This window comes from Mirounga angustirostris, unplaced genomic scaffold (genome assembly GCF_029215605.1).
Source record: "Mirounga angustirostris isolate CCGP_5_RB_7025 unplaced genomic scaffold, mMirAng1.0.hap1 SCAF_12, whole genome shotgun sequence".
Taxonomy (NCBI): Eukaryota; Metazoa; Chordata; class Mammalia; order Carnivora; family Phocidae; genus Mirounga; species Mirounga angustirostris.
The window spans coordinates 89,323,300-89,349,897 of NW_026991720.1; the positions used below are offsets into that span (position 1 = coordinate 89,323,300).

A 26,598-nucleotide genomic window follows, 5' to 3' on the forward strand; every position below is an offset into this window, starting at 1 on the left:
AGGATACAGCCAAAGCAATACTTAAATGGAAATTTAGAGCACTGAAGGCCTATATTAGAAAAAAATTTTCAAATAGATAAACTCCGTTTCCACCTTAAAAAAAAAAAAAAAACTGGAAAAAAACCCAAACTAAATCCAAAACAGAATAAATGAAATAATGAAGAATAAGGTAGAAATCTAAAACTACAGAGAATATCAAGGAAACCAAAAGCATATTCTTTTAGAAGATAAATAAGACTGAAAACTTCTAACTAAACTGAGTAAGAAAAAAAGAAAACACACACATTACCAATATCAGGACTGAAAGAGATGACATCACTAAAGAAACTAAAGATATTAAAAGGTTACAAAAGGAATCTGATGAATGAATGACTGTACACCAAACCAATATAGACAACTCTCAAATATTCATGCTGTGTGAAAGAAGCCAGACAAAAAAAGGAGCACGTGTTATAGGATTCTATTTATAAAATTTTAGAAAGTGCAAGCTAGAATGGAGGTCAGTGGTTCCCTGGGGATGGGAGGGAATTTCAGGGAGGGGAGAAGAGAGTCCTGACATGGAAACTTTTGGAGGTGAGGAGAATGTCATCTTGATTGTGTTGTGGTTTCTCAGCATATAAACATGTCAGAATTTATTGAATTGTACAATTTAAACAGGTGCAGGTTACTGTCTATCAATTATACCTCAATAAAGCTGTTTTTTTTTTAATTAAGGAAAGACTGCAACAGAAAATACATCAAACAGAACTACCAAGCTTATTCAACAAAAAAGTCATTTTCCCTCTTCATCTTATTTATGAAAGATGTTAAGAAGGATCTGTACGACTTTGCTTTTCTCTTTCAGCCATTTAAATGCCTCCTATGTGCTAGGTACTATCTATATGTGGACAACAGACACCAATCCTACCTTCAAAAACATTTAAAATATAGCTTTGTTGGCAAACTAGAAAACACAACTATAATCCAGACAGTTATCCTACAAAAAGGTTTAACAATCTGCTTATACATTAAAAGATTTTGTTCTCAGATACCAAAAAACAATTATATAATTCCTAATTATGGATACTAGAGGATACTCAGGTCCAAGCTCTCAAAAATTAAATGTTTAGTAAACACTTACTCTGAACTGTACTAAAAGGTGCTGTGATACACACATTTAGGAAATGCCAGGTAAACACAAAATAAAGCAGGTTTCTTTACTATATAGTACTCCTCAGAACCATGAATCAGCAGCAGGAACATCCAAAAGAGGCACACACTATATAATATTTCCCAAATCTCTTTATCCCGTTTTTGTTCCTCAAATTGCAGAAAATCTAGCAGAACCAGCACTCATGGAACACACTTAAGAAAACATAGTAATTCTACCAGAATGGCTTAGATGCAATGCTTAAAAGAAACAAAATCCATATAAATCCACTGATAGAAGTCCTTTGTTTTCGCTTTTGGCTTTCGGCTCGGGGAGGCAAAGGTGCAACTTTCTTCGCTTGTCCGGAATACGGGTTCATCCGACACCAGCCACCTCCGCCATGCTGCCTAAGTTCGACCCCAACGAGACCAAAGTCATGTACCTGAGGTGCACCAGTGGCGAAGTCGGTGCCACGTCTGCCCTGGCCCCGAAGATGAGTCCACTGTCTCCAAAATAGGTTGGTGATGACATCGCCAAGGCAACCGGTGATTGGAAGGGTCTAAGGATTGCAGTGAAACTGACCATTCAGAACAGACAGGCCCAGATTGAAGTGGTACCTTCTGCCTCTGCCCTGATTATCAAAGCCCTCAAGGAACCACCAAGAGACAGAAAGAAGCAGAAAAACATTAAGCACAGTGGAAATACCACTTTTGATGAGATTGTCAATATTGCCCGACAGATGCGACACCGATCTTTAGCCAGAGAACTCTCTGGAACCATTAAAGAGATCCTGAGGACTGCCCAGTCTGTGGGCTGCAATGTGGATGGCTGCCACCCTCATGACATCATAGATGACATCAACAGTGGTGCGGTGGAATGCCCAGCTAGTTAACTACAAAGGAAAATGTTTCAATAAAGGATCATTTAACAAGCAAAAAAAAAAAAAATCCTTTGTTTTCCTTTAAAGATCTGGTCAGTAAAGGATCATGTTTATATAGTATAAAGCACTAAGAAGCAAGAATATAAAAAATGAGAAAGATACAGAGCCATATATCTTACTTTTGTATGAACAGTACCTATTAGGTAAAAATCTATGATCAGAGAATCAATCTCTCTCCTTCTCTCCCATCCGTGAGATGTAACAACTTCTCGCATTATTAATTTTTATTCTGTATCTGAATTTTCCTAAAAAACACAAGAAATATCACATGGCTACAGGAAAATCATATACCCATTCTATGAAGAGTCCTTACTGTGAAGAAACAACATGAAGTTTGTATATTAAGGTCCACAGAATTAAAGTTAACTCTAAGAATATTTACTCTCTAATCCATACAGACGCAGCACACAGAAGAAAAAAGATTAGTCATAATACAACTAGTTATCAGAATAACAACAATAATTAACATTCATATAATGTTTACTATGTGTTTGTTATAGGTTGAAATGTGTCCCCCAAAATTCATATGTTGAAGTCCTAATTCCCAGTACCTCAGAATGTGACCTTTTACAGAAATATGGTAGTTTCAGATGTAATTAGTTAAAATGAAGCCCCTAACCCATTGTGACTGATGTCCTTATTAAGAAGGGAAAAATTGGACGTAGTTACCCACACAGGGAGAACACCATGTGAGGATGAAGGGAGAGATTGGGGCGATGCTTCTACAAGCCAAGGAACTCCAAAGATTGCCAGCAAATCACCAGAAGTAGAGAAGAGGCATTGAACAGATTCTTCCTTTACAAGAAACCAACCTTACCGATATCTTGATTTTGGACTTCCAGCCCCCAGAATAAATTCCTGTTATTTAAGCCACCCAGTTTGTGGTACTTTGTTACAGCAACCCTAGAAAATTAATACACTATGTGTCTAAACAGTGTTATCTATTCCACTTTAAAGACAATAAAACTGATACACAGAGCAGTTAATTAACTTACCCAATTTCACAACTATTAAGCTATAAAGACAGGATTTGGGAAATGACACAAACAGGATTAACAGAACAGTCCCATAAGGGTGACTGAATATTTCAATTATCTGGAGGTTCAACATCAAAGTTTGATTCTTTGGCCTTCTAAAGCTTTGTTGTCCTCATACATTCTCTAAAATCTCATTATTCCTTTCGGCGTAACTAGCCGAAGTAGATTCACCTGGCCTCAAGTAGGAATCCTGACTGACAGATAAGGAGAGCTTCAGTTAGGAACTGGAGTGCTGGGTAAAGCTGAGGTACTTAAGAATCTGACAGTGGTCACAGACTCAGAAAAATATCCCACTGATCTCTAACTACTACTTGCTACATGTGTTTTGAGTTTTGTACTGAGGTAGTGAGGGCCTACCTGAGAAGCCTGGCCACAAAAGGTAATTCCTCTCATCTTAAAGTAATTTCATCCATTCTGACCATGAACACTTTAAAACCTCTCTCCAAAAGCGATGTGTACATAGACCACACTGGAGTCCAAGTGAGGGGCCGAAGGTAGGGAGGTAAGGAGAATAGTGGAGGGGCCCAAACTAACAGGGAATTCAAGAGAGGAGGATTATACATCAAAGTTGACAATGGCCCAAGCTTGATAATTCCTTCTCTTTATCTTTCATTGCTCCTAATTCACTTCATGTTAATTCTCTGTGAAAACATTGCACTAACAAATTATTTCACAACTTGATAGTTAAATATATCTTAAAACAAAACATACTCTTTCATTATGGATTGAATTGTGTCCCATAAAATTACATAATAAAGGCTTAGCACCGGGGCGCCTGGGTGGCTCAGTCGTTAAGCGTCTGCCTTCGGCTCAGGTCATGATCCAGGGTCCTGGGATCGAGCCCCACATCGGGCTCCCTGCTCGGCGGGAGGCCTGCTTCTCCCTCTCCCACTCCCCCTGCTTGCATTCCCTCTCTTGCTAGGTCTCTGTCAAATAAATAAATAAAACCTTAAAAAAAATAAAAACTAAAAAATAAAGGCTTAGCACCTAGTACCTATAAATTTGACCTTATTTGGAAAAAGGTTCTTTGCAGATGTAACTAAGTGAAAAGGAAGTCATACTGGATTATGGTGGGCCTAATCCAGTGACTGGAGTTCTTATAAAATGAGGGAAATTTGGACACACAGAAAGGAAAATGTCATGTAAAAACACAGAGACCCACAGGAAAGAAGGCCATGTGAAGACAGAGGCAGAGACTGGAATGATGCATCTATAAACCAAGAAACACAAGGATTTCCAGCAACCACCAAAAGCTAGAAGAGCCAAGGAAAGATTCTTCCCCTAGAGTCTTCAGAGAGAGCATGGCCCTACCAATACCTTGATTTCAGACTTTTAGCCCCAAGAACTGCGAAAGAATAAGTTTCTGTTGTTTTAAACCACTCAGTTTGTGGTAATTATTGTTAGAGTAGCCTGACGAAACTAATATATCCACTCTCTGATATAGTCATTTTTCCCCCCATCTTCAATCAACCCCCAGTTTAGGCCTGAAGCTATAGACCAAATGAGTTAATTGAGAATTAAAGTCAATGAAGGTTCCACATGCACAGCAGCTGCAGGATAAGCCATTTAATCTATACAACATTCACTGGCCCATTACCAGCAAGTTCCGTATTCTTTTAGCTAAAGAGCTCTTGAGCTACTACATACAATTTTCACAATGAATGAATTATGCTTATAAAGAGGAGTTAGGAAAGTGGAACAAAAAAACTATTTGAGCTTAAAGCACAGGAATCAGATATTCTGCTAATAAAATTAAGATCATGATGTCAATTCCACCATTAGCATTTCTTGTCTGTCTGCTCTATATTACAAAAAAATACAAGAATTATACATAACAAACCAACTGTACAATGAAAGATACTAAGCACTAGAATACTCCTAAAAGTATTACTCAAAATTTTAACCTAAAATATATCAGATATATATATATATATATATATATACACACACACACACACACAAATTATACTATATAGAATCTTTATGGAAGAATCATATCTTAAACTTTCAAAAAGATTAAATAAACTATGATCTTGGTACAGCTCTGGCAAGCATAATATGAGTGTGGAGTGGAATGAGTGGGATATTTCTAACTGCAAAAGTCCTGAATTAGCCCTTCAATAGTTCTAGGAAATTTTGAGTAGCTAGATGATACATGAAACCCTGGTCATACCATATATACTATGTATACATGTTGTTACTAATTATAAAAGGTAAAGAAAATTCGAAAGCCAAAATAACCTAATGTTTCTTCTAAGTATAATTATGGTGCACTTTCAGATGTTTTTACGAAATCATCTGTTAGGTATTTTTTTAATTTTTAATATTTTTGAGATATATTTCATATACCATCAAATTCACCCATTTGAAGTGTATATGTGTACACACACACACACACACACGGACAAGTATTCATGGAGCTGTACAACCATCACCACGATATTGCTACCACTTCAAAAAGAAACTCTATTCCTATTAACAGTCACTTCCTATTTGTGCTTCTCCCTGCCCAACCCACTCTGCCCTGGTCTCAGGCAACCATTAATGTATTGTCTGTCTCTATGAACTTACCTATTCTGAATATTTAATATAAACAGAACAACACAATTTGGTCTTCTGTGATTGGCTTCTTTCACTTAGCATAATGTTTTCAAAGTTAACCCCTGATGCACCATGTATCAATACTTCATTCCTTTTTATTGCCAAATAATATTCCATGTATAGATGTGCCATGTTTATTTATCTAATCATCAGTTGATGTACATTTAGGTTGTTGCTCACTGTGAGCTATAATAATGCTGCTATGAATGCTCATGCATAAGCTTTTGTGAAGACTATGTTTTCATTCCTCTTAGGTACTAGGAGTAGAACTGATGGGTTGTATGATAACTGTGCTTAACATTTGAAGGGACTGGCAAACTATTTTCCAAAGTGGCTGCACCATTTTGCATTCCTATCAGCAAGATATGAGAGTTCCAATTTCTACCCATTCTCACCAACACTTGTTATTGTCTTTTTTACTTTAGCCATTCTAGTAGGTGTGAGGTGGTATTTTGTTGCGGTTTTGATTTGCATTTCCCTAATGACTAATAATGTTGAGCATCTTTTCATGTGCTTATTGGCCATTTGTGTACCTTACTTTGAAAAACATCTATTCAAGTCCTTTGTCCATTTTTTAGTTGGGTTGTCTTCTTTGAGTTGTAGGCATTCTTGATATATACTGCATACAAGGACCTTAAATACACGACTTAGAAATATTACCTCCCATTCTGTGGACTGTCTTTTCACTTTCTTGATGGTGTCTTATTTTCACTTTCTTAACGGTGTCCTTTAAGGACAAAAGTTTTTAATTTTCATGAAGTACAATTTATTTTTTCTTTTGTCACTTATCCTCTTGGTGTCATATCTAAGAAATCAAAGTTACAAAAATTTACTCCTGTTTTCTTCTAGGAGTTTTTGGGTTAGCTCTTATATTTCAGTCTATGATACATTTTGAGTTCTTTTGCTTGGTGTAAGAAAGAGATGCAAATTCGCTTGTTTGCATATGGATATCCACTTGTCCTAGCACCATTTGTTGAAAAGAGTACTCATTCCCCATTGAATTGTCTTCACATCTTTGTAAAAAGTCAACTCACTATGAGTGTGAGAGTTTATTTCCGGACTCTAAATTGTATTCCATTGATTTGTATGTCTATCCTTATGCCACTACCAGACTATCTTAATTACTGTAGCCCTATGGTGGGTTTTGAAATCAGGAAGTTTCCCCAACTTTGTTCTTTTTCAAGTTGATTTTGACTATTCTTTTTCAAACTTGTTTTGGCTATTCTGGGTTGCTTGCTTTTCAATATGAATTTTAGGATCATCTTGTCAATTTCTGCAAAAACCCCAGTTGGGATTTTGAGGAGGATTGCACTGAATCTGTAGATTAATTTAGGGAGTTTTGCCATTGACAATGTCCCAACGATATCCATATCCCGATCTTCACAATTTGTAAATATGCTACCTTACATGGTAAAAGGGTCTGTGCAAATGTGAAAAATTAAGGATCTTAAAATGGGGAGATTATCTTGGGTTATCTGGGTGGGCCCAATGTAATCATAAATGTCCTTACAAGAGGGGGGCTGAGGGAGATGTGACTACAGAAGATGGCAATGTGAGAATGGTACCAAGAGGAAGAAAAGGTGATGGGATGCACGGCCATGACCCAAGGGATAAGAAGAGCCCCTAGAAACTGGAAAAGGCAAGGAAATGGACCCTCTCCTTTAGCCTGCAGAAGGAACTAACCCTGCTAACACTTTGATTTTAGTGCCATAACACATTTTTCAGACTTCTAACCGCCAGAATGTAAGAAAATAAATTGGTGTTAGGTGATCAAATTTGTGGTAATTTGTTACAGCAGCCATAGTAAACCTAATACATCTAAGGGGTTTTGCACATAATATCAGAGTTCAATACATGTGTAGCGAAAACTAATAAAAATGAGAGAAATAGGAAAATCTATAGTTATAGTTAAGCCAGGCAGAAAATCAGGAAGGGCATCTATACAAATAAAAGAAACATAGCCAAAGTTTTCTAACTGGTATATCTACGTTATAGGTAAAAGGGTATTCACTTCACTATTCTTTCCAGTTTTCTCTAGTTTGAAAATTTTCAAAATAATAAAATGGAAAAAGTCACTGAAGTACAGAGTCTATAATATATGAAAGACTATTTTTACTGGGGGCATTATCAAATTTGATGATCTTACCATCAAGGTACTGTTAATTACTAGAAACGTCCTACCATTTGCCATACTGGTTTTTATTTTTTATTTTTTATTTTATTTTATTTTTTTTAAAGATTTTATTTATTTATTTGAGAGAGAGAGAATGAGAGACAGAGAGCATGAGAGGGAGGAGGGTCAGAGGGAGAAGCAGACTCCCCACTGAGCAGGGAGCCCGATGCGGGACTCGATCCCGGGACTCCAGGATCATGACCTGAGCCGAAGGCAGTCGTTTAACCAACTGAGCCACCCAGGCGCCCCTGCCATACTGGTTTTTAAATAAAGGTCAGCCTCCAAACCATCGAGCCTGAAGAACTATTATTTTCAACAGTAATTTTATGTATTCTCTCTAACATTTTATTATAAAAATTTCAATAAAAAAGAAAGAATGGTATAATGGGCCCCCTGTACCTTATCACTGAGTTTCAACAACTCTCTTCATGTTACTAATCTTATTTTGTCTACACCCCCACTCTACCATTTGCTTGTTTTGCTGGAGCACTTTAAAGCAAGTCTCAGAAATCAAGTTACTTCTCCAACATATACTTCAGCATAAGCATTAAATCTTAAGCACAAAAAGAATCATCAAGGAAATATGTCAAGTGAAAAGACCAAAATGCGCTATAAAAATAGCTGCTTTTTAGTTACTGAAGTTGAAAAATTAAGCACAAGGCGATTAGACAAAGTACTGCAAGGATAAAATAAAATTCAAGCTGATAAAATATGCCAAGCTGGAAAACATTTTGGCAATTCAAAAGTAACTGATATAATGAACAGACACACACACACACACACACACACACGGAATTAACAAATTGCGAGACATCTAATCTACCGGGGGTATAATTTTAGGACCCTGAAAAAAGAATTTAACATGAATATAGCCCAGAAGGCGAGTACTATAATACATTTACTAAAAGGCAATAGTTTCAGTGTAAGTATCTCATCTAACAAGGGTTACCTTAAAAAAAAAAAAGGTATCAAAATAGCCTTGTAAGAAACCCTCCTCTTGAAAATAAGTCTTTTCTCTTTAAATAACAATTCAAACTAGAAAAATGGGGATTTGTAAAGTCATATTATATTTATATTACATATACCGTTGTCCTGTACTATAAAAAAAAGAGGGGCACCTGGCTGGCTCAGTCGTTAAGCGTCTGCCTTCGGCTCAGGTCATGATCCCAGGATCCTGGGATTGAGCCCCGCATCGGGCTCCCTGCTCCGTGGGAAGCCTGCTTCTCCCTCTCACACTCCCCTTGCTTGTGTTCTCTCTCTCGCTGTCTCTCTCTGTGTCAAATAAATAAATAAAATCTTAAAAAAAAAAAAAAAAAGAGAGAAGGACGCACCATTTTTTGCAGTAAGAAAATTCTACAAAAAAAAAAAAACCACTTTCTATCTTTTCTATTCAACATAGTACTGGCAGTCCTAGCCAGGACAATTAGGCAAGAAAAGGGAATAAAAGGCATCTAAATTAGAAAGGAAGAAGTAAAATTATCTCTTCTCACAAACATGATCTTATATGCAAAAACCTAAAGATTACACACACACACAGAGTTAGAATAAACTAATTCAGCAAAGTTACAGGATATGAAATGACACACAAAAATCACTGCATTTCTATACATTAACACTGAACAATCTGAAAATAAAAATTTCTAATCCCACTTATAATAGCATCAAAAAGAATACTTAGAAATTAGCTTAACCAAGGACATGAAAGACATACTCTGAAAACAACAAAACACTGATGAAAGAAATTGAGATGAAAATAAATGGAAAGACTTCCAGGGTTCATTGACTGGAAGAATTAATATTGTTAAGATATAATTACTCCCCAAAATAATTTACAGATTTAATGCAATCCCTTTCAAAATCCCCATGTTACATTTGGAGAAATAGAAAAGGTCATCCTAAAATTCATATGGAATCTCAAGGGACCCTGAATAGCCAAAGCAAACCTGGAAAAGAACAAAGCTGGAGGTCTCACACTTCTGGATTTCAAAATTTATTACACAGTACTGGCATAAAGACAGACATACAGACCAGTGGAATAAAACCAAGAGAGCCCAAAATAAACCTTCACATATATGGTCAGATGACTGTTGACAAGGGTGGGGTGCCAAGAGCATTTAGTGAGGAAAAAATTGTCTTTTCAACAAACGGAACTGGGAACACAGAATATCTACATACAGAAGAATAAAGTTGAGCCTTTATCTTATACCATATACAAAAAAGTTATCTCAAAATGGATTAAAAACCTAAGTGTAAGGGCTAAAACTATAAAGACTCTTAGAAGAAAACATAGGACAAAGCTTCACAACACTGGATTTGGCAATGATTTCTTGGATATGACTCCAAAAGTAAAAATAGATAAAATTGGACTACAACAAAATTAAAAACTTCTGTGCCAAGGACATAGTTAACAAACTGAAAAGGCAATCTACAGGATGGGAGAAAATATTTGTAAATCATATAGCTGAAAAGAGGTTACTATTCAAAACATATAAAGAACTCCTATAACTCAAGAAAAAAACTCCCCCAAACCCAAATTTTAATAATTTAAAAACAGGCAAAGGACTTGAGTAGACATTACTCCAGAGATGATATACAAATGGCCAAGTAGCATATGAAACAATGTTCAACATTATTAATCATTAGAGAAATGCAAATCAGAACCACAGTGAGATTATCACCTCACACCTGTTAGGATGGCCACTAACAAAAACCAGAAAGTAACACGTGTTAAAGAGGATGTGGAGAAACTAGAATCCTTGTGCACTGTTGGTTCCTGTAAAATGGTGCTGCTGCTATGGGACACATTATGGTGGCTCCACAAAAAATTTTACAAAGAATTACCATATGATCTGGCCATCTCATTTCTGGATATATATCCAAAAGAACAGAAATCAGGATCTTGAAAAGATATTTGCAAACCCATGTTCGCTGCAGCATTATTTACAACAGCCAAGAGATGGAAGCAATCCATATGTCCCTTGACGAATGAATGGATAAAGAAAATGTGATAAGCAGGAATAAAAGGCACAGCATAGGGAATACAGTCAATGATACCGTAAGCGCGGATGGTGACAGATGGTAGTTGCACTTGTAATGAGCACAGCATAATGTACAGAGAAGTTGAGTCACTATGCACACCTGAAACTAATATAACATTATGTGCCAGCTACACTCAAATAAAAAATTACAATTAAAGAAAAGGGGGAAATGTGGTATGTATATAGAATAGTATTCAGTCTTTAAAAAAGGAAAATCCTGTCTTGTGCTACAACACTGATGTAGCTTGAAGACATTATGCTCAGTAGGATAAGCCAGTTAACACAAAGACAAGCCACTTACAGGAGGTACCTAAAGTGGTCAAACTCACAGAAAGTAGAATGGGTTGTCACACGGTAGGCAGAAAGGGAAACGAAGAACTGTTATTCAGTGGGTACAGAATTTTAGTTTTGTACAACACCGTGAACATAGTTAACACTACTATAAATTTAAAAATGATTACGATGCTAAGTTTTATGTTATGTGTTTTTTACCACAATTTAAAAAAACAACAGAAAATAAATATTAGAGAGGATATGGAAAAACTAGAATCTCTGCTCATTGCTGGTGGAAATAAAAAATGGGGCAGCCTCTTGAGAAAATAGTATTACCTCAAAAGATAAGCAGAAATTCCATGTGATTCATCAATTCTAGCATATACCCAAAAGATGTGAAACCAAGAATTTGAACAGATATTTCTACACTCATGTCCATAGTGACATTACTCACAATATTTAAACAGTGCGAGCAACCCAAGTGTCCATCAAGAGATAGGTGGATAAAGAAAATGTGGTATGTATGTATAATGGAATATTATTCAGCCTTAAAAAGAAAATTCTGACACATGCAGCAACATGGATGAAACTTGGAAGACATTATACTAAGTGAAATAAGCCAGTCACAAAAGGACAGATATTCTATAATTCCATACATATGTGACACCTGGAATAGTCAAATTCAGAGAGACAGAAAGTAGAATGGTAGTCGCCAGTGACTGGGAGACAAGGAGAATGGAGAGTTCGTAGTGAATGGGTACAGAGCTTCGGGTTGGGAGAGGAGAAAGTTCCGGAGAGAGATGGTTGTGGTGGTTGCCCAACTATGTAAATATACTTAACATCACAGAACTATACATTTAAAAATGGTTAAAATGACAAATTTTGTTTTGTGTATCTTACTACACACATACACAAAACCTTTCTATTTTAAGTATTACTATTAAACCAGCATTGGTTAAGTTTCAAAAGACTGTTTAGTTGTGCCTGCAAATGACAGGAAGAAAACTAAATCTGACTTAAGCAAAAGGGAAAAAACGGAATTCAATGGCTCACATAATAAGAAACTCAGAACAACTGAAAATTAAAGAGAGATGAATTATGGGTGCTCAGCAAATATCATCAAGACTCAGTGTGTCCTGCTTAAACATAATAAAAACTTTACTATTTAATAATTAAAGCAAATAATATGATGTATTTATAATGCAAATACTATCTAGTATTATCTTTTAAAAAAAAATGAATGTCCACTTACAATAATAGCCGAATTGATTAAAAGAAGACAACCCAAAGACACAATTTATGGTCAAACAGCATGTATCACCCCAAAACTAGAGCACACACCAGGAATCCAAGATCGAATCTCAATTTCACCGTTCATAGGCTGTGAAACTGTGGACAAGGAACTTTCTGAGCTTCAGTTTACTTTGCTCATTTATTAAAAATATAAATGGAACATTATGCAGCCATCAAAAGGAATGAAATCTTGCCATTTGCAACAGCGTGGGTGGAACTGGAGGGTATTATGCTGAGCGAAATAAGTCAATCAGAGAAAGAAATGTATCATATGATCTCACTGATATAAGGAATTCTTAATCTCAGGAAACAAACTGAGGGTTGCTAGAATGGTGGGAGTGGGAGGGATGAGTGGCTGGGTGATAGACATTGGGGAGGGTATGTGCTATGGTGAGCACTGTGAATTGTGTAAGACTGTTGAATCACAGACCTGTACCTCTGAAACAAATAATACATTATATGTTAAAAAAAAAAAAGAAGATAGTAGGAAGGGTAAAATGAAGGGGGGGAATTGAGGGGGGGACGAACCATGAGAGATTATGGACTCTGAGAAACAAACTGAGCGTTCGGGGGGGTGGGGGGATGGGTTAGCCTGGTGATGGGTATTAAGGAGGGCACGTATTGAATGGAGCACTGGGTGTTATACGCAAACAATGAATCATGGAACACTACATCAAAAACTAATGATGTATGGTGATTAACATAACATGATAAAAAAAAATAGGGATCACTTCTCTGGATTAGTATGAGTTCCAAATGAGATCATTAAAACTTCTAGTGGCAACAGGATAATCTAGTTTTAGTTCTTCTTCCTGGTAGAAGAATAATATATGCATGTGCTATTATGGAGCAGAGAGGAAAACAGGGTAGAAAAAGAAAAATAGTAGTTTCCCTTATTAATTAGATACACACACATACACAATCACACACACACAAAAGTGAGCAAAATATATTTGTGGCCATTATCATGATGGATGAGCCTAGAACTGCCTTAACAAGATTACTATCTTACAACACACAATTAGAGAGGAGACTCACCATGCAAACCCTTCATTCAAAGCAGATTTTGATAAGCAGAAGAGAAAACCCAGAGCTAAAAATGAGAAGGCTTTGCCATTAGGGAGGAGAAAAGATTTACCCACAGGAACAGAGGAGTATGAAAGTGCTACCTTATTCTACCTTCCCCAAACTTAGAGCAACCAGCTATTTCACAATTTTTCCTGGTCTGTCCCGTTAACCTTCAACTGAGCAACTGAATGGATCTTAGTGAGAGTTTAGTAGTTAATAAACACAGCATTACCATTCAACACACTTATCTTCCAACACCAAACTGTTTTCCTCAGAGACATAAGTGACATAAGAAATTCAACGTATCTTATTCCTTTTAGTTCCACCCCTTACCCCATCTTCAGGAGCCTGTGATGCCTCTAATTCCAAGGACTTCCAGAATTCCGGGGGTTGGGGGGTTACATGCTTCTTCCTGGCCTCCCCCTCCACAGGCATTTATGTTTCCACTCTCTACACTTGACTAAATCAATCACCCCCCATCTGTTTGCCTTCCATATTCCAAAATTCTGTAATTTCTTTCATCTGCTGTATCTCTTTGTATTCTTGGATTTATATCTTTTTAGTTCTTTATTGTCATTTTAGTGAATTTTAAGGCAGAAGCAGAAATAAAGGCATGCATTCAACCCACTATATTTAGCCAGCAATCCAGAGCTTGCATTTTGGTCAAACTAAGTACAAAGCACTCCCCTCTAACCCTAAACTTTTGCACCCTCCCAATTTCCAAACATCCCAAACAAATCCTACCTCTAGTGCTAAATACACATAATAACTTATCTACTTTCCTAAACTGTAAATAATTTATCTATCTTGTGAGTTTTCACAGCATATTACTTGCATTTCTTCTGGCATTTACTTAGACCATATGTGCTAAATTTTAATGACTAATGCTCAAAAATCTCCCCCACTGCCCAAAGTTATCCACTTAACTAAAACACTTTAAATTCCATCAATCAGGGATTTATTTAGTAAACTACGTGAACTTTTAAAATATAAGATACTCCTCAAAATAAGCCCACTTTACATGTTAGTTTAATAAGAGCTTTCCTGCTATACCAAACTATGACCCATGAACCGAGCAAATGTGGTATCTGATAAATAAGGAAAGGAAATCTTGCACAATTTCAAGGACTAGACATCTGGCCTCTAAAAACAGAGTAAGCAGGATATAGATCAAAGTGCTATGAATAAACTGCAGGTGTTCCCCCCAAAACCCCAAACTTCTAATACTTTTATACATGCACTCAAGGTAAACATCAGGCCAAAAGCACATCGACAGTGCTCTCCCCTTACTTTAATGTATATGCCGTAGGCTGCATGTTACTTTCTAGAAATATGGTCTCACCTGTTGTTTAAACCAAATTCACCCCTCCCAAATGGCAATAAGGAAAGAGAAAATTATAACATCTAATACGTCACCAAGAGAGAGATGATTTAGAGAGAGATGATTTAGAACTAAGGAACATAGATGGTAGGCCCAATGATATGCTCTAACACAGGCACTTCAGGGAATAAAGTGTGGTGAGATTCTGAAAGCCAGAGAAAGGAACATCAGAAATAAAGGACAGGACCCAAACACAGGGTTTGGAGACTATTGTAATAAAATTGTTGACCTCGCACTATACCTCGTCAGTTCCTTAATTCGTACTGCCTAATCTCTTTCCAATTTTGAGAGGATTCTAATATCTTTAAAAGATGCAGTATCGGGCGCCTGGGTGGCTCGGTCATTAAGTGTCTGCCTTCAGCTCAGGTCATGATCCTGGGGTCCTCGGATCGAGCCCCACATCGGGCTCCCTGCTCATCGGGGAGCCTGCTTCTCCCTCTCCCACTCCCACTGCTTGTGTTCCCTCTCTTGCTGTATCTCTCTCTGTTAAATAAATAAATAAAATCTTTTAAAAAAGATGCAGTATCAAGGGTTTTCCTTTGCTGCAGGTCCATGAAAAGGGGATAAGTTATAGTTTTCATATTGTATTACCTTTAAATTAAAAACAAAACGAAAACAAAAAATCTCAGAAAAGACAACCAACACAATAAGAGAAAATATTTGCCCAAATAATTCAAATGTCCATCAGATGATGAATAAATGAAATTTGGTATTCATACATGAAATATTACTGGGCAATAAAAAAGAATGAAATACTGATACATCCTCCCGTATTGATGAGCCTGGAAAGAGCCAGTCACAAAAGATCACATACTGTATTATTCTATTTACATGAAAACAGGAGAACAGTGGTTGAATACGGCAGCATGGTTGGGGTGGGGCAGTGGGGAATAACTGCTAATGGGTACAGAGTTCTTTGGCAGATAATAAACACGTACTAAAATTAAATTGTGGCTACAACTGCACAACTCTCTGAATACACTGAAAAAACATTGAATTGTGCCCTTTAAGTGGGCAAATTACATGGTATGTTAATTACAGCTTTATTCAAAACCTACTAAAAATTCACCTGTAGCCAAAATGGTATCTCTAATAAAATAAAGTGCTATCATAAAGGTGAGACCTGAAATGTATCTTGCTAGTAAAAACTGAAAATATGATTGACTTTGCTGATAGTTCAAAAATAATTTTTTTGTTAAAAATCATAGTCTTATTTTGTGGTGGGTTCAAGATGGTTTAGTATTTCCCCTCATGTCAATGGGACTTGAAGAACTTATACCAATTGGCATAATTATGTTCCTACCCATCCCATATACCATCTGACATCATATATCTCATCTATTCTTTACTATCTTCTAGCATGAAATATATATGAGATCTCTCAGGGAAGCAGGAAGCAGGTGGAATACTGGACTTATAATGTCTGTAAGGGTCTACAGATTACATATAAATTAAATATTTCAGATTTGATAACCTTAACAAAAATGTATCAGGGGGCTGCTTCGAACAGTCCTAACCGACTAATTGTTCTAAGACACAGCCTGACAGAGCCCCAACTCCATACTGTAAATGTAGAAAAAGAGGCAACTCATTTATCTCTCTGGTCTTGGTTCTTACTCTTCGAAATGAGGATGACAGATCTGATCTTCATTGCCCCTTCCAGTTCTGTACGTCGGTAAATTCCATACCACGCATAGTCTAGCCAACTCCACCACAACCTTCCTAGTCTCAGTAAACTGGCTGGTTGTAGGCTAGCACAGTAAATCATAAAATTTGTATTTAAAACAGAGTCTAAATTATTCAGGTTTATTTTTAAAAGAGTTTAAATTATTCAAGTCCATCTCATCACCACTTTCAGCAATAATAATTAAAGTAAAAAGTCAGCATGTAAAGCAGCACGGGACAAATAGTTCAGGATTTTCAAGCTACAGGCTCAAAGATTAAATCTGTTAGACACCTACCTGTATTTTCACCACTCATTCCAACTCGACTTTTCAAAATTACACCTATTCTTAGACCCCCACCCTATTTCATGAAACCGGTTCAGATTCTTCAAACCAGATAGTCTCTCTTGAACCTTCATAGCACATTATTTATAACTTTTTTAGAATACACAGCATATTAAAGTTATTTTTGTACTTTTCTTAGATTCACTCACCCCAAATATTCAAATACCATACTGTAAACTCTCAGAGAGCAAGGACTATGCCTCCCCTGTAATAACGGAGTTAGCAACTTCTACATAAAACTGAATAGAATGGAATACAATGACTCTTCTGGACAACTGAAAGTAAATTTAAAAAGATAAAAATCAGCAAGCATACTTCTTTTTGGCTTGTGACATTCATTCCCTAAAAATTCCTTGCAAGTCGTACACTAATAAGTAGAAATACAGCTAATAAATATTTATGGATGAAAAATAAACAGCTGGCAGTCTGTAATTGTTATCTCTGTGTTCAAAACCACACGTATTTCCAAAACTTTACCTGAGACAATAGCATGATTCCTCGAGATACAGTTTTGCATGCTAATCATAAAATACCTAGGATTATTAAACTTTTTACACTTACGGTGAGATTACATAAATTGCAAGCAACTCTCCAGTGTACAGCAATTGCTGTTTGCAAATGGGTTTACTGTTAATTCCACGTTGGATTCAGCTGTTCGATGATGAGCTGAAAAACTGCCTTAATAAATCGGAGATTGGTCAGCAAGTAATTATACCTTCACTTATCCCATTATTTTAAAATTGTCCTAGTTCACTCTTTAGTGCCAATAGAAGCTTCTTGGTATCACAATATAAGTAGAATACATTATATCTATAATATAGATCAACATACTTATGAAGACTAAAGAGAATGATATATAGTTGAAAAGTATTTAAATATTTGAATAACAGTCATAATGTCACATCAATCACTGACTCATCCATTCAACAAATATTTACTGAGTAATGATGTGGTAGGCACCATGCTACCATCAGTAAACAAAAGAGACACACCTGAGGCACCTGGGTGGCTCAGTTGGTTGGGCGACTGCCTTCGGCTCAGATCATGATCCTGGAGTCCTGGGATCGAGTCCCACATCGGGCTCCCTGCTCGGCAGGGAGTCTGCTTCTCCCTCTGACCCTCCCCCCTCTCATGCTCTCTCTCTCTCTCCATCTCTCTCTCAAATAAATAAATAAAATTAAAAAAAAAAAAAAAGGAGACACATCTGTGGAAACAAGTCCTAAAATTGTCAAGAATACATAAAAACAGAGCCACTGTGTACAGCTACACTGTCTACTTTGGAACAACTGCCATTCAGATAAACTACACTGAGAATAGTGCCCCTTGAAGCTGTGGCACCACCACTCACCAACCCTTCTAGGAACCTTCCCTCACATCCATGTAACTGTAGAGGGAGAAATCATGTTCCTATGATGTGGCTAAATTTGACTGACTCAAGAATTATCTAAATCAAAGTATACCAGTCATCGTCTTCTATTTTCTTGAATTTCTCAAAAATACCTCAGCATCCTTGATCTCAAAACAGCACATTTAAAAATATTAAGTGCCAGGACTTTTAAGAAATACTTTGTTTGCTAAGCTAGTTTAAGTGATTTCTAGTGCTGACATATAAAATCAATTTCAACTAATTTCAATCCTGAACGAATAAACCTCAGCTTTAGAGAGGCTAAATAACTTGCATAAAATTACACTGCAGACCTGGGACTATATATGCCTAATGAGGTCATCGAGAACTGGTAGTCTGTCATCTTGGGCACATATATACTATGCTAGCCAGCCTCCCCTAAGGAGCTCTGCCAACTGATAACCACAGTCTTCTGCAGTGTAATTTATTATTACATCAGGATTTGTCTGTGTGAACCACAGAATATGGCAGGCACCATAATATGTCACGTCTGAGATTTGATTCTGAAAGACACTGTGGCTTCTCTCTTGCATATCACATGCTCTCATATTCGCTCACTCTCATTCTCTCTCTCTCCCCCACTTACTCTGGGAGAAGTCAGCTGCCATGTTGTAAGCAGCCCTGTGAAGAGGCTCCCACTGTGGGAACTGAGGCCAATCATGTGAGTGTGCTCTGAAGTATGAAGTATCCGCCAGCCCCAGTCAAGCCTCCAGATGACTACAGCTTCTGAACAGCTTCTCTGTAATCTCACGAGAGACCCTGAGCCAGAGTCACCCCAGCTAAGCTGTTTCAAGCTTTGGATTTCTTTACAACAGTCTGCTCTTGCTACCATAAAAATTATAAAATTAGTGACTTCAAACGATAAAATTTACCATCTCACAATTCTATAGGTCCCAAAGGTTCAGCTGGTATTCTCTGCTCTGGGTTGTCACAAGCTTGAAATTAAGGTGTTGGCTACCTGCATTACTTTGGAGGCTCTGAGGAAGAATCTGCTCCCACAGTCATTCAGGTCTCTGGCAAAACTCCGTTCCATGCAGCCGTAGGTCCCTGCTTCCTTGCTGCCTGTCAGCTTCTAGAGGCTGCCCACATTCCTTGGCTCCTGGCCCCTACTTCCATCTCACACTTTGAATCTCTGTAAACCCCTTCTGCCTCATCTCTGACTCATCTCTTCTGACCTCAGCTGGGAGAGGTTCTCCACTTTTAAGGTCTCATGTACTAGATTGAGCCTATAAAGACAATCCAGGATAATCTCCCTATCTCATGGTCTATAATCTTAATCATATTTGCAAAGTTTCTTTTGTTAGATAATGTAACATATTCACAAGTTTTGGGAAACAGAACATGAACAACTTCAGGGGCTATTATTCTGCCTACTATACCCACAGAAACAATGTGATTTATAAATATTTGTGGTTTTAAACTTTTAACTTCCAGGTGTCGTTTATTACATGACAACCAACCCAGATACCAAGAGAAAAGGTACTCTGAAATTATTAACCAGTATACATAGTTATATATAAGGTGTTCAATATATCACATATTTATATACACACATGCACACCTGTCAGGCATCATGCTAAACATTTTTCCATATATTATCTCATTAAATTCTGTCAATTACCATTTATCATTATCTATAAAATGAAACTCCTAGTAACTGGTAGAGTTTAGATTAAATCCCAGTTATTTCAAATCCAGGCTACACTTACAAAACCTATTTTTCTTTCTCTTTTATAATCTAAAGTTTCAAGTTATAAAATTTCAAATATCAGATTTTTATTCTAATCATAGTCTTTAAAAATAATTTTCCACAATTAGCTTTATTCTTACTGACTCCCGTCCTTCACAAAACATGAAATGCTTTAATAACTGTGCTTGACACCTGAAATTACTTCTTCACTGAAAGAGTAACATGGAAAATGTGCTTACACCAATGTTCACGTCATCTCAGTGCCTGTGCTTGCTGAGATCACCAACTATTTTGTGGGGGGGCTATATCCTAAGACCACTCTTCAATCTCATCTTACCTGAAGTCTCAGCAACATCTAACAATGTTGACTACACCAGCCCTAAAGCACTCTTTTTTCTTTGCTTCCATCACAGCACACCCTCTAGTGTGCCCTCTAGTCATTGCCTCTCTCGGTCATCTCTGTGGTCTTCTCTTCCCATGTCCATCCCTTACATATCAGTTTCTCAGGGGACAGTCCTATTTCCACTCACTTTGGGGGACCCAACTCCACAGCTCTTTATATTCAATTGCCATGTATACACTGCAACTTTCAGATCTGCATCTTCTTCTCCTGGATTTTAAACACACATAAGCAGTTCCCTATTACATACCTACACTTGTGTCCAATAAGCACCTCAAATTCGACATGTCCCCCCAACACACTTAAACAATCATCCCTCACAAAACCATTCCTCCTAAGAGCTGTAACTCAGGGAACAGCCCTACTATCCGCTTAACTTGTCTAGATAGCCCTGTTCCTCTCACCAAATCTCACTGTTTCTATATCCCCTTAAAATGGATCCTATTACTGGGGTGCCTGGGTGGCTCAGTCGTTAAGCGTCTGCCTTCGGCTCAGGTCATGGTCCCAGGGTCCTGGGATCGAGCCCCGCATCAGGCTCTCTGCTCCGCGGGAAGCCTGCTTCTCCCTCTCCCACTCCCCCTGCTTGTTTCCTCTCTCGCTGTGTCTGTCAAATAAATAAATAAAATCTTTAAAAAAAAAAATGGATCCTATTACTTTGTTCCAACCCTCAATACCCCAATAATTCTTACCACCATCAACTCTTGCTTAACAAAATAGGTTTCCCTGTATCTAAAGTTGTGCTCCCAACTTTCCAACCCATTTGACATTGCTGTCAGCATGATCTTTCTAAAATGCAAGTTTGATCATGTTACTTACAGGCCTTTATTGGAGTCATCATTGCCCTCTTGTAAAAGTTCAAATCCTCTAACATGGCTTGCATGATCATTTACTATCTGGCTCCATCACCTAACATTTCCCTGTCTTCTTCCCTTGTCTTCCCTACCTCAAACTTCTAGGAAAGGCTGTCTCTTTGATCTGGTATTTTTTCACTGATCTGAATAAGCACTCATCCCCTTGATCTGGCTAATGCCTAAATATCGTTCATATCTCAGCGTATTTACTTCCTCCAGAAAGCATTCCCTGATCATCTCCCTCCAGAGTAGTTCCCCTCGTATGATTTCTTAGTACCTCATACTTGACCCTTAGTACCATACTAACTCTGTACCATCATGGTGTATTTATTTGTCTGACTCCCTTACTAAACTACAAGCTCTGTATTTACATTGTTTCCCTAAGCACCTTACGTACCATCTGACACCTAGGATATACTAAATAAACATTTGTTAAATAACTAATCAAGTGATCAGACTTTCTCTAAGGTGATTTTGATTTTATTTAAAATAATCTCCTGAACAACAGTCATGTCTCCACAACATAAAAGAATTATAGCTGTACGTACAAGAGTCAAATCTCCCATATTAATGTAGTACATTCAAAAGATATAAATGATTGGAATTTAAAGAATTCCCTGGTTTTTAAATGTGACTCTTACAAGAGTTATTCCACATGGTACCATTAATGAAAATCTGAAAAATATAGAGAACCAATCAGGAGAAGTCTGGGAAAATGGACAGGCCCAGGCTCACACATTAGCTAAAAGACTCTCTGAACATCAGCAACAACAACATGTGTTATACACTGTTGTCTCTGCAAATGAACAAAACACTGAAAATCAAGTTATCTTCCAAGACAAGTGAAAAACAGTCAAAACCTAAAATGTTAACTCATCTAATGTTTTCACAGAGCAATTTCCCCAGGTAACATAAGTCACTGTGAAAACACTTTTACTGGTCTCCTTTCTAAAGCTAGTGAAAACAAATGTACTTTTTAACTTAACTGAAATATCTTCATTACATCACATGCTCAAAAAAAAGACCATAATAGCATGGCACAGTTTTGATTCTACTAGTATAAGAGTTCATCTATGAGTCAAAGGATTTAAATTTTTTTTTTTTTAAGATTTTATTTATTTATTTGACAGAGAAAAACACAGCGAGAGAGGGAACACAAACGGGGAGTGGGAGAGGGAGAAGCAGACTCCCTGCCGAGCAGGGAGCCCGATGCGGGACTCGATCCAGGGACTCCAGGATCATGACCTGAGCCGAAGGCAGTCGCTTAACCAACTGAGCCACCCAGGCGCCCCAAGGATTTAAATATTTGATACAGCTATTATGATACCAATAACGTTCTTTTATTCTAGACTCAAATACCCTCAAATCTAAGCATGACGTCATTTAGGAATATTAAACTATTGTATTATGAAAACTTCCAGGTCATTCAGAGCATCTTTCTTCAATTTTGAATAATTTTGAGTTATATTTACATATCTAAAACATCCAATTCAAAACTAATTTTAGAAATTTACTCAAATAGATAAAACACTCATTAATGATGCCATTATATGTCCAACAAAAAGAGGGAGGGAGGGGAAATTCAAGAGTAAAAGACAATTACAAAACTAATCAAACAAGACAAAAGCAAGCAATGTAATTTAAGACACAAAGCCTTGCCAAATTGTAGTATATATGATTGCAAAAGAATAATCAAAGGAGGGGCGCCTGGGTGGCTCAGTTGGTTAAGTGTCCACCTTCGGCTCAGGCCATGATCCCAGGGTCCTGGGATTGAGTCCCGCATCGGGCTCCTTGCTCAGTGGCGAGCCTGGTTCTTCCTCTGCCTGCCGCTCTCCCTGCTTCTGTGCTCTCTCTCTGTCAAATAAATAAAATCTTTAAAAAAAGAATAATCGGGCGCCTGGGTGGCTCAGTTGGTTGAGCGACTGCCTTCGGCTCAGGTCATGATCCTGGAGTCCCAGGATCGAGTCCCGCATCGGGCTCCCTGCTCAGCAGGGAGTCTGCTTCTCCCTCTGACCCTCCCCCCTCTCATGTGCTCTCTCTCATTCTCTCTCTCTCAAATAAATAAATAAAATCTTTAAAAAAAAATAAAAATAAAATAAAAAAAGAATAATCAAAGGATAACTGCACCTAACAAAATAAATACTTAACACAGAGCATAAATAACTGCTCCATGATGTAGCCACTTAAGAGAACCTAACATAAATACAGTCCTTAAAAGCTCAAAATGATTTCAAATTTGAATTGAACTCAAAAAAATACATAAAATCTGAAAAGTAAAATCTACAGATGGAAGTCTAGTACTGTGTGTTTCACCTCTGGGAATTGCAGGCTGCACCATGATTCTATTCTTACATTACAAATCTGTTGTGTGGGGAGCAGGGGAGGAATAACTACGTTACAAAAAAAAAAAAAAAGAATAGAACAAATTGTTGTAAGAACATGTAGTTTTTTAATGTGCCTTTATTCTTTACAAGTAACCTTATTCCTTAAAGTCTATTTTTTATATAAATGGATTCATCTATATTTAAAACACCTAATGCCCTTCATGTTTCTTAGTATGAGAATGATCCAGAAGTCACTGCTACTTGACTTATATTACTGTTTGTTTTCAAAATCCATAATATCACAACAAAAATGAGAAAGGGATTCTTTTGTATTTTTTCTTTCCCCATCATTAACCAAACACTCTTGCAAACCACCATCAAAGAGAAGAAAGAAGAGAGACTGGTTGGGACAGCAGCTGTGTTGAAGCTCAGAAAGGACATGCGTTGGCAGATTTGTGAGGTGATGCCTGTGACACAATGTGCCTAGATTTAGTCTGATTCTTGAATTTGAAAAAAAAACAAAACAAAAAAACAAACCAACAACTCTGTACTTGATGTTTTGCCTTTTAGAGAACTATATCCCTCCCAACACAGAACATTTTTGCCTGAAATGTTCTAATTCATGAGTCTTATTATGTTGTCACTGGAGGAAAATGAAGGAAAACATGGCGAAGATCAACTAACTAATAAGTATGTATCATAAAAATACCTTGTACCTATATATTTTTATTACAGCTTAAAAGGAATTTTCTTCTATTTCCAATTTGAACTCAACTGAAAGTGCTTAAGATAAACTGTTGTGGTGGTGTGGGGTTTTTTTTTCCCTTAAAAATCAACATTTTGAGGGGTCATAAATGCAAAATTTAAAATGGCAGAACAGCAAATAAGCACATGTTGATATAGTACAATTGGAAGAATAAAGGAAGATAATCCATATGACAGCAAAATGGGACAGTTGTAAACGAACTTGGAAGAGGACAAAGCAGGAATCCAGAGTATGCTTAGGCTTAAAGGAAAGGATATGTAATTATCTTCTCTTGACCCAATGAAAGGTAGACAAATAACCGAAGATCTAGATAGGCTTTTATATGGGATACATAGGAAGCAAGAAGTTGACAAAGCTCAAACCTCTGTTTTATCAGTAAAGTAAGAAGTAAGGTCTTCTGGTATAAATTAGAAGATAAGGTTGCTTGAACAAAGTTGCAGTGGTTTATGTCACAGGTGCTCAAACTAAGGCCTACAGACCAACCATTAAAGCTAAGACTGGTTTTTATATTTTTTGAAGAGTCAGAAAAGAAAACAAAGAATAATATGCAATACAGACTGTATGTGGCCCACAAAGCCTAAAATACTTACTCTATGGCCCCTTACAGAAAAAGTTTCCCAATTCCTAGTCAACATAACACCTGTGACAGAAGGGGAAATGATAAAAGACGTAAATTTGCAAAGGCATTAATCTGCATAGCTATGTGATCTTTTCTCTAGCACTGTTATCTTTTTTGGAGGGGTGGCAGGAGGGGGGGAGTAACAGAGGCACTTATGAAAGAAAATTGTCCAGGGTAGATATTTTAAATGCAAAGACTCTAAATTACAGGACACAAAATATCACCAGCCTATTATTAGACTGTAACATAAGAACATGAAAAGTAAAACAGAGTTTAATCACTTTAAGACAGCAGTAAAAAGAATGCCCCAAGATGGTTCATAATTAATTACTAAAAGAAATTATAGGATAATTAGTTTTTAAAACAAATTTGGAACTTCTGCTTCCAACCTAATAGAGTAATTGGTACAGGACTTACCCTAGCAACTGGAAAGCTGGACAAACTTTATGCTACTGTTTTCAGATCCTGGACAACAGAATAGCAAGGCTGTGACCCCTAGGAAACAAATGAAGTGAGCTCTAGAATTATCGAGGCTTTCTGCCTAAATACACATTCCCCTACAACATAAGGGAAAACCCCAGCAAAGCATAACTAATGGTCTATAGATGAGGTCAAGGAACAAATCTAAGTTAAGGGAGGCTGAGGTAACTGGAAGAGGAAGCAGGTCAAAATTAATAGAAAAAGGCAAGCTAAGCAGAGGAAGACAACAAAATCCATTTACAGTGTTCAAATACAATGGCCAGTATCCAATAAAAAATTATTAGAGGGGCGCCTGGCTGGCTCCGTGGGTGGAGCGTGCAACTCTGGATCTCGGGGGGTTTAAGTTCGAGCCCCGTGTTGGATGTAGAGATTACTTTTTTAAAAATCTAAAAAAAAAAAAAAATAGAACCATCAAGCTGCAAAAAGATGACAGAATTAAGAGACAAAGACCGTAAAATATCTATTTTAACTATGAATACAAAGTTAAAGAAAACATGAACACAATGAAAAAAGAAATGGGAACTATAAAAATTGATCACATAAAATCTCTAGAGCTGAAAAACATAGTATTTGAACTGAAAAATTCACTGGAAGGGCTCAAAGTAGATCAGCCACTACAAAAAAGATCGAAGAACCTGAAATGAGAGCAAACCAAAACCACCCAAACTGAAATTACAAAAAAAATAAATGAACATAGCATCAGCGGTACATGTGACATACCAGGATTCTAAAATATATGTTATCAGAGTCCCAAAGGAGAGGAAAGATGTGAGAAAGAAAAAGTATTTGAAAAACAAATTTTTTTTCAAATTTGGTAAGAAAGCCAAAAACCAAGAACACGTAACAGCAGCCGTAGCAGCCGCCCAGACCCAAGAATCTATGTGAGCCCCAAGCAAAGGAGGAAGGGAAACACAAAGAAAACACACCAAAGCACATCACAGTGAAATTATGGATAGAATGAAATAAAAAGAAAATCTGGAGAGGGGACAGAGGAAAATGATACATTACATAACAAAGAACAAAGATAAGAATGACCAGACTTCTCATCACAAACTACACATGCCACAAAACAACAAAATAACTTCTAAATGATCAAAGAAAAAAATAGTTCTCTACATCAA

At 37.1% G+C, this 26,598-nt stretch overlaps 1 protein-coding gene and 1 pseudogene across 4 annotated transcripts in view; one reads left to right on the plus strand and one right to left on the minus strand.

Moving 5' to 3' along the window:
* COG5 (component of oligomeric golgi complex 5) overlaps window positions 1-26,598 on the minus strand; it is a 307,029-nt gene that overhangs the window by 180,594 nt on the left and 99,837 nt on the right. The gene's annotated exons all lie outside the window — the stretch shown is intronic.
* On the plus strand, window positions 1,514-2,070 carry LOC123835699 (large ribosomal subunit protein uL11-like; annotated as a pseudogene). Its single transcript, XR_006788810.3, has one exon. The product of XR_006788810.3 is annotated as a large ribosomal subunit protein uL11-like (transcript).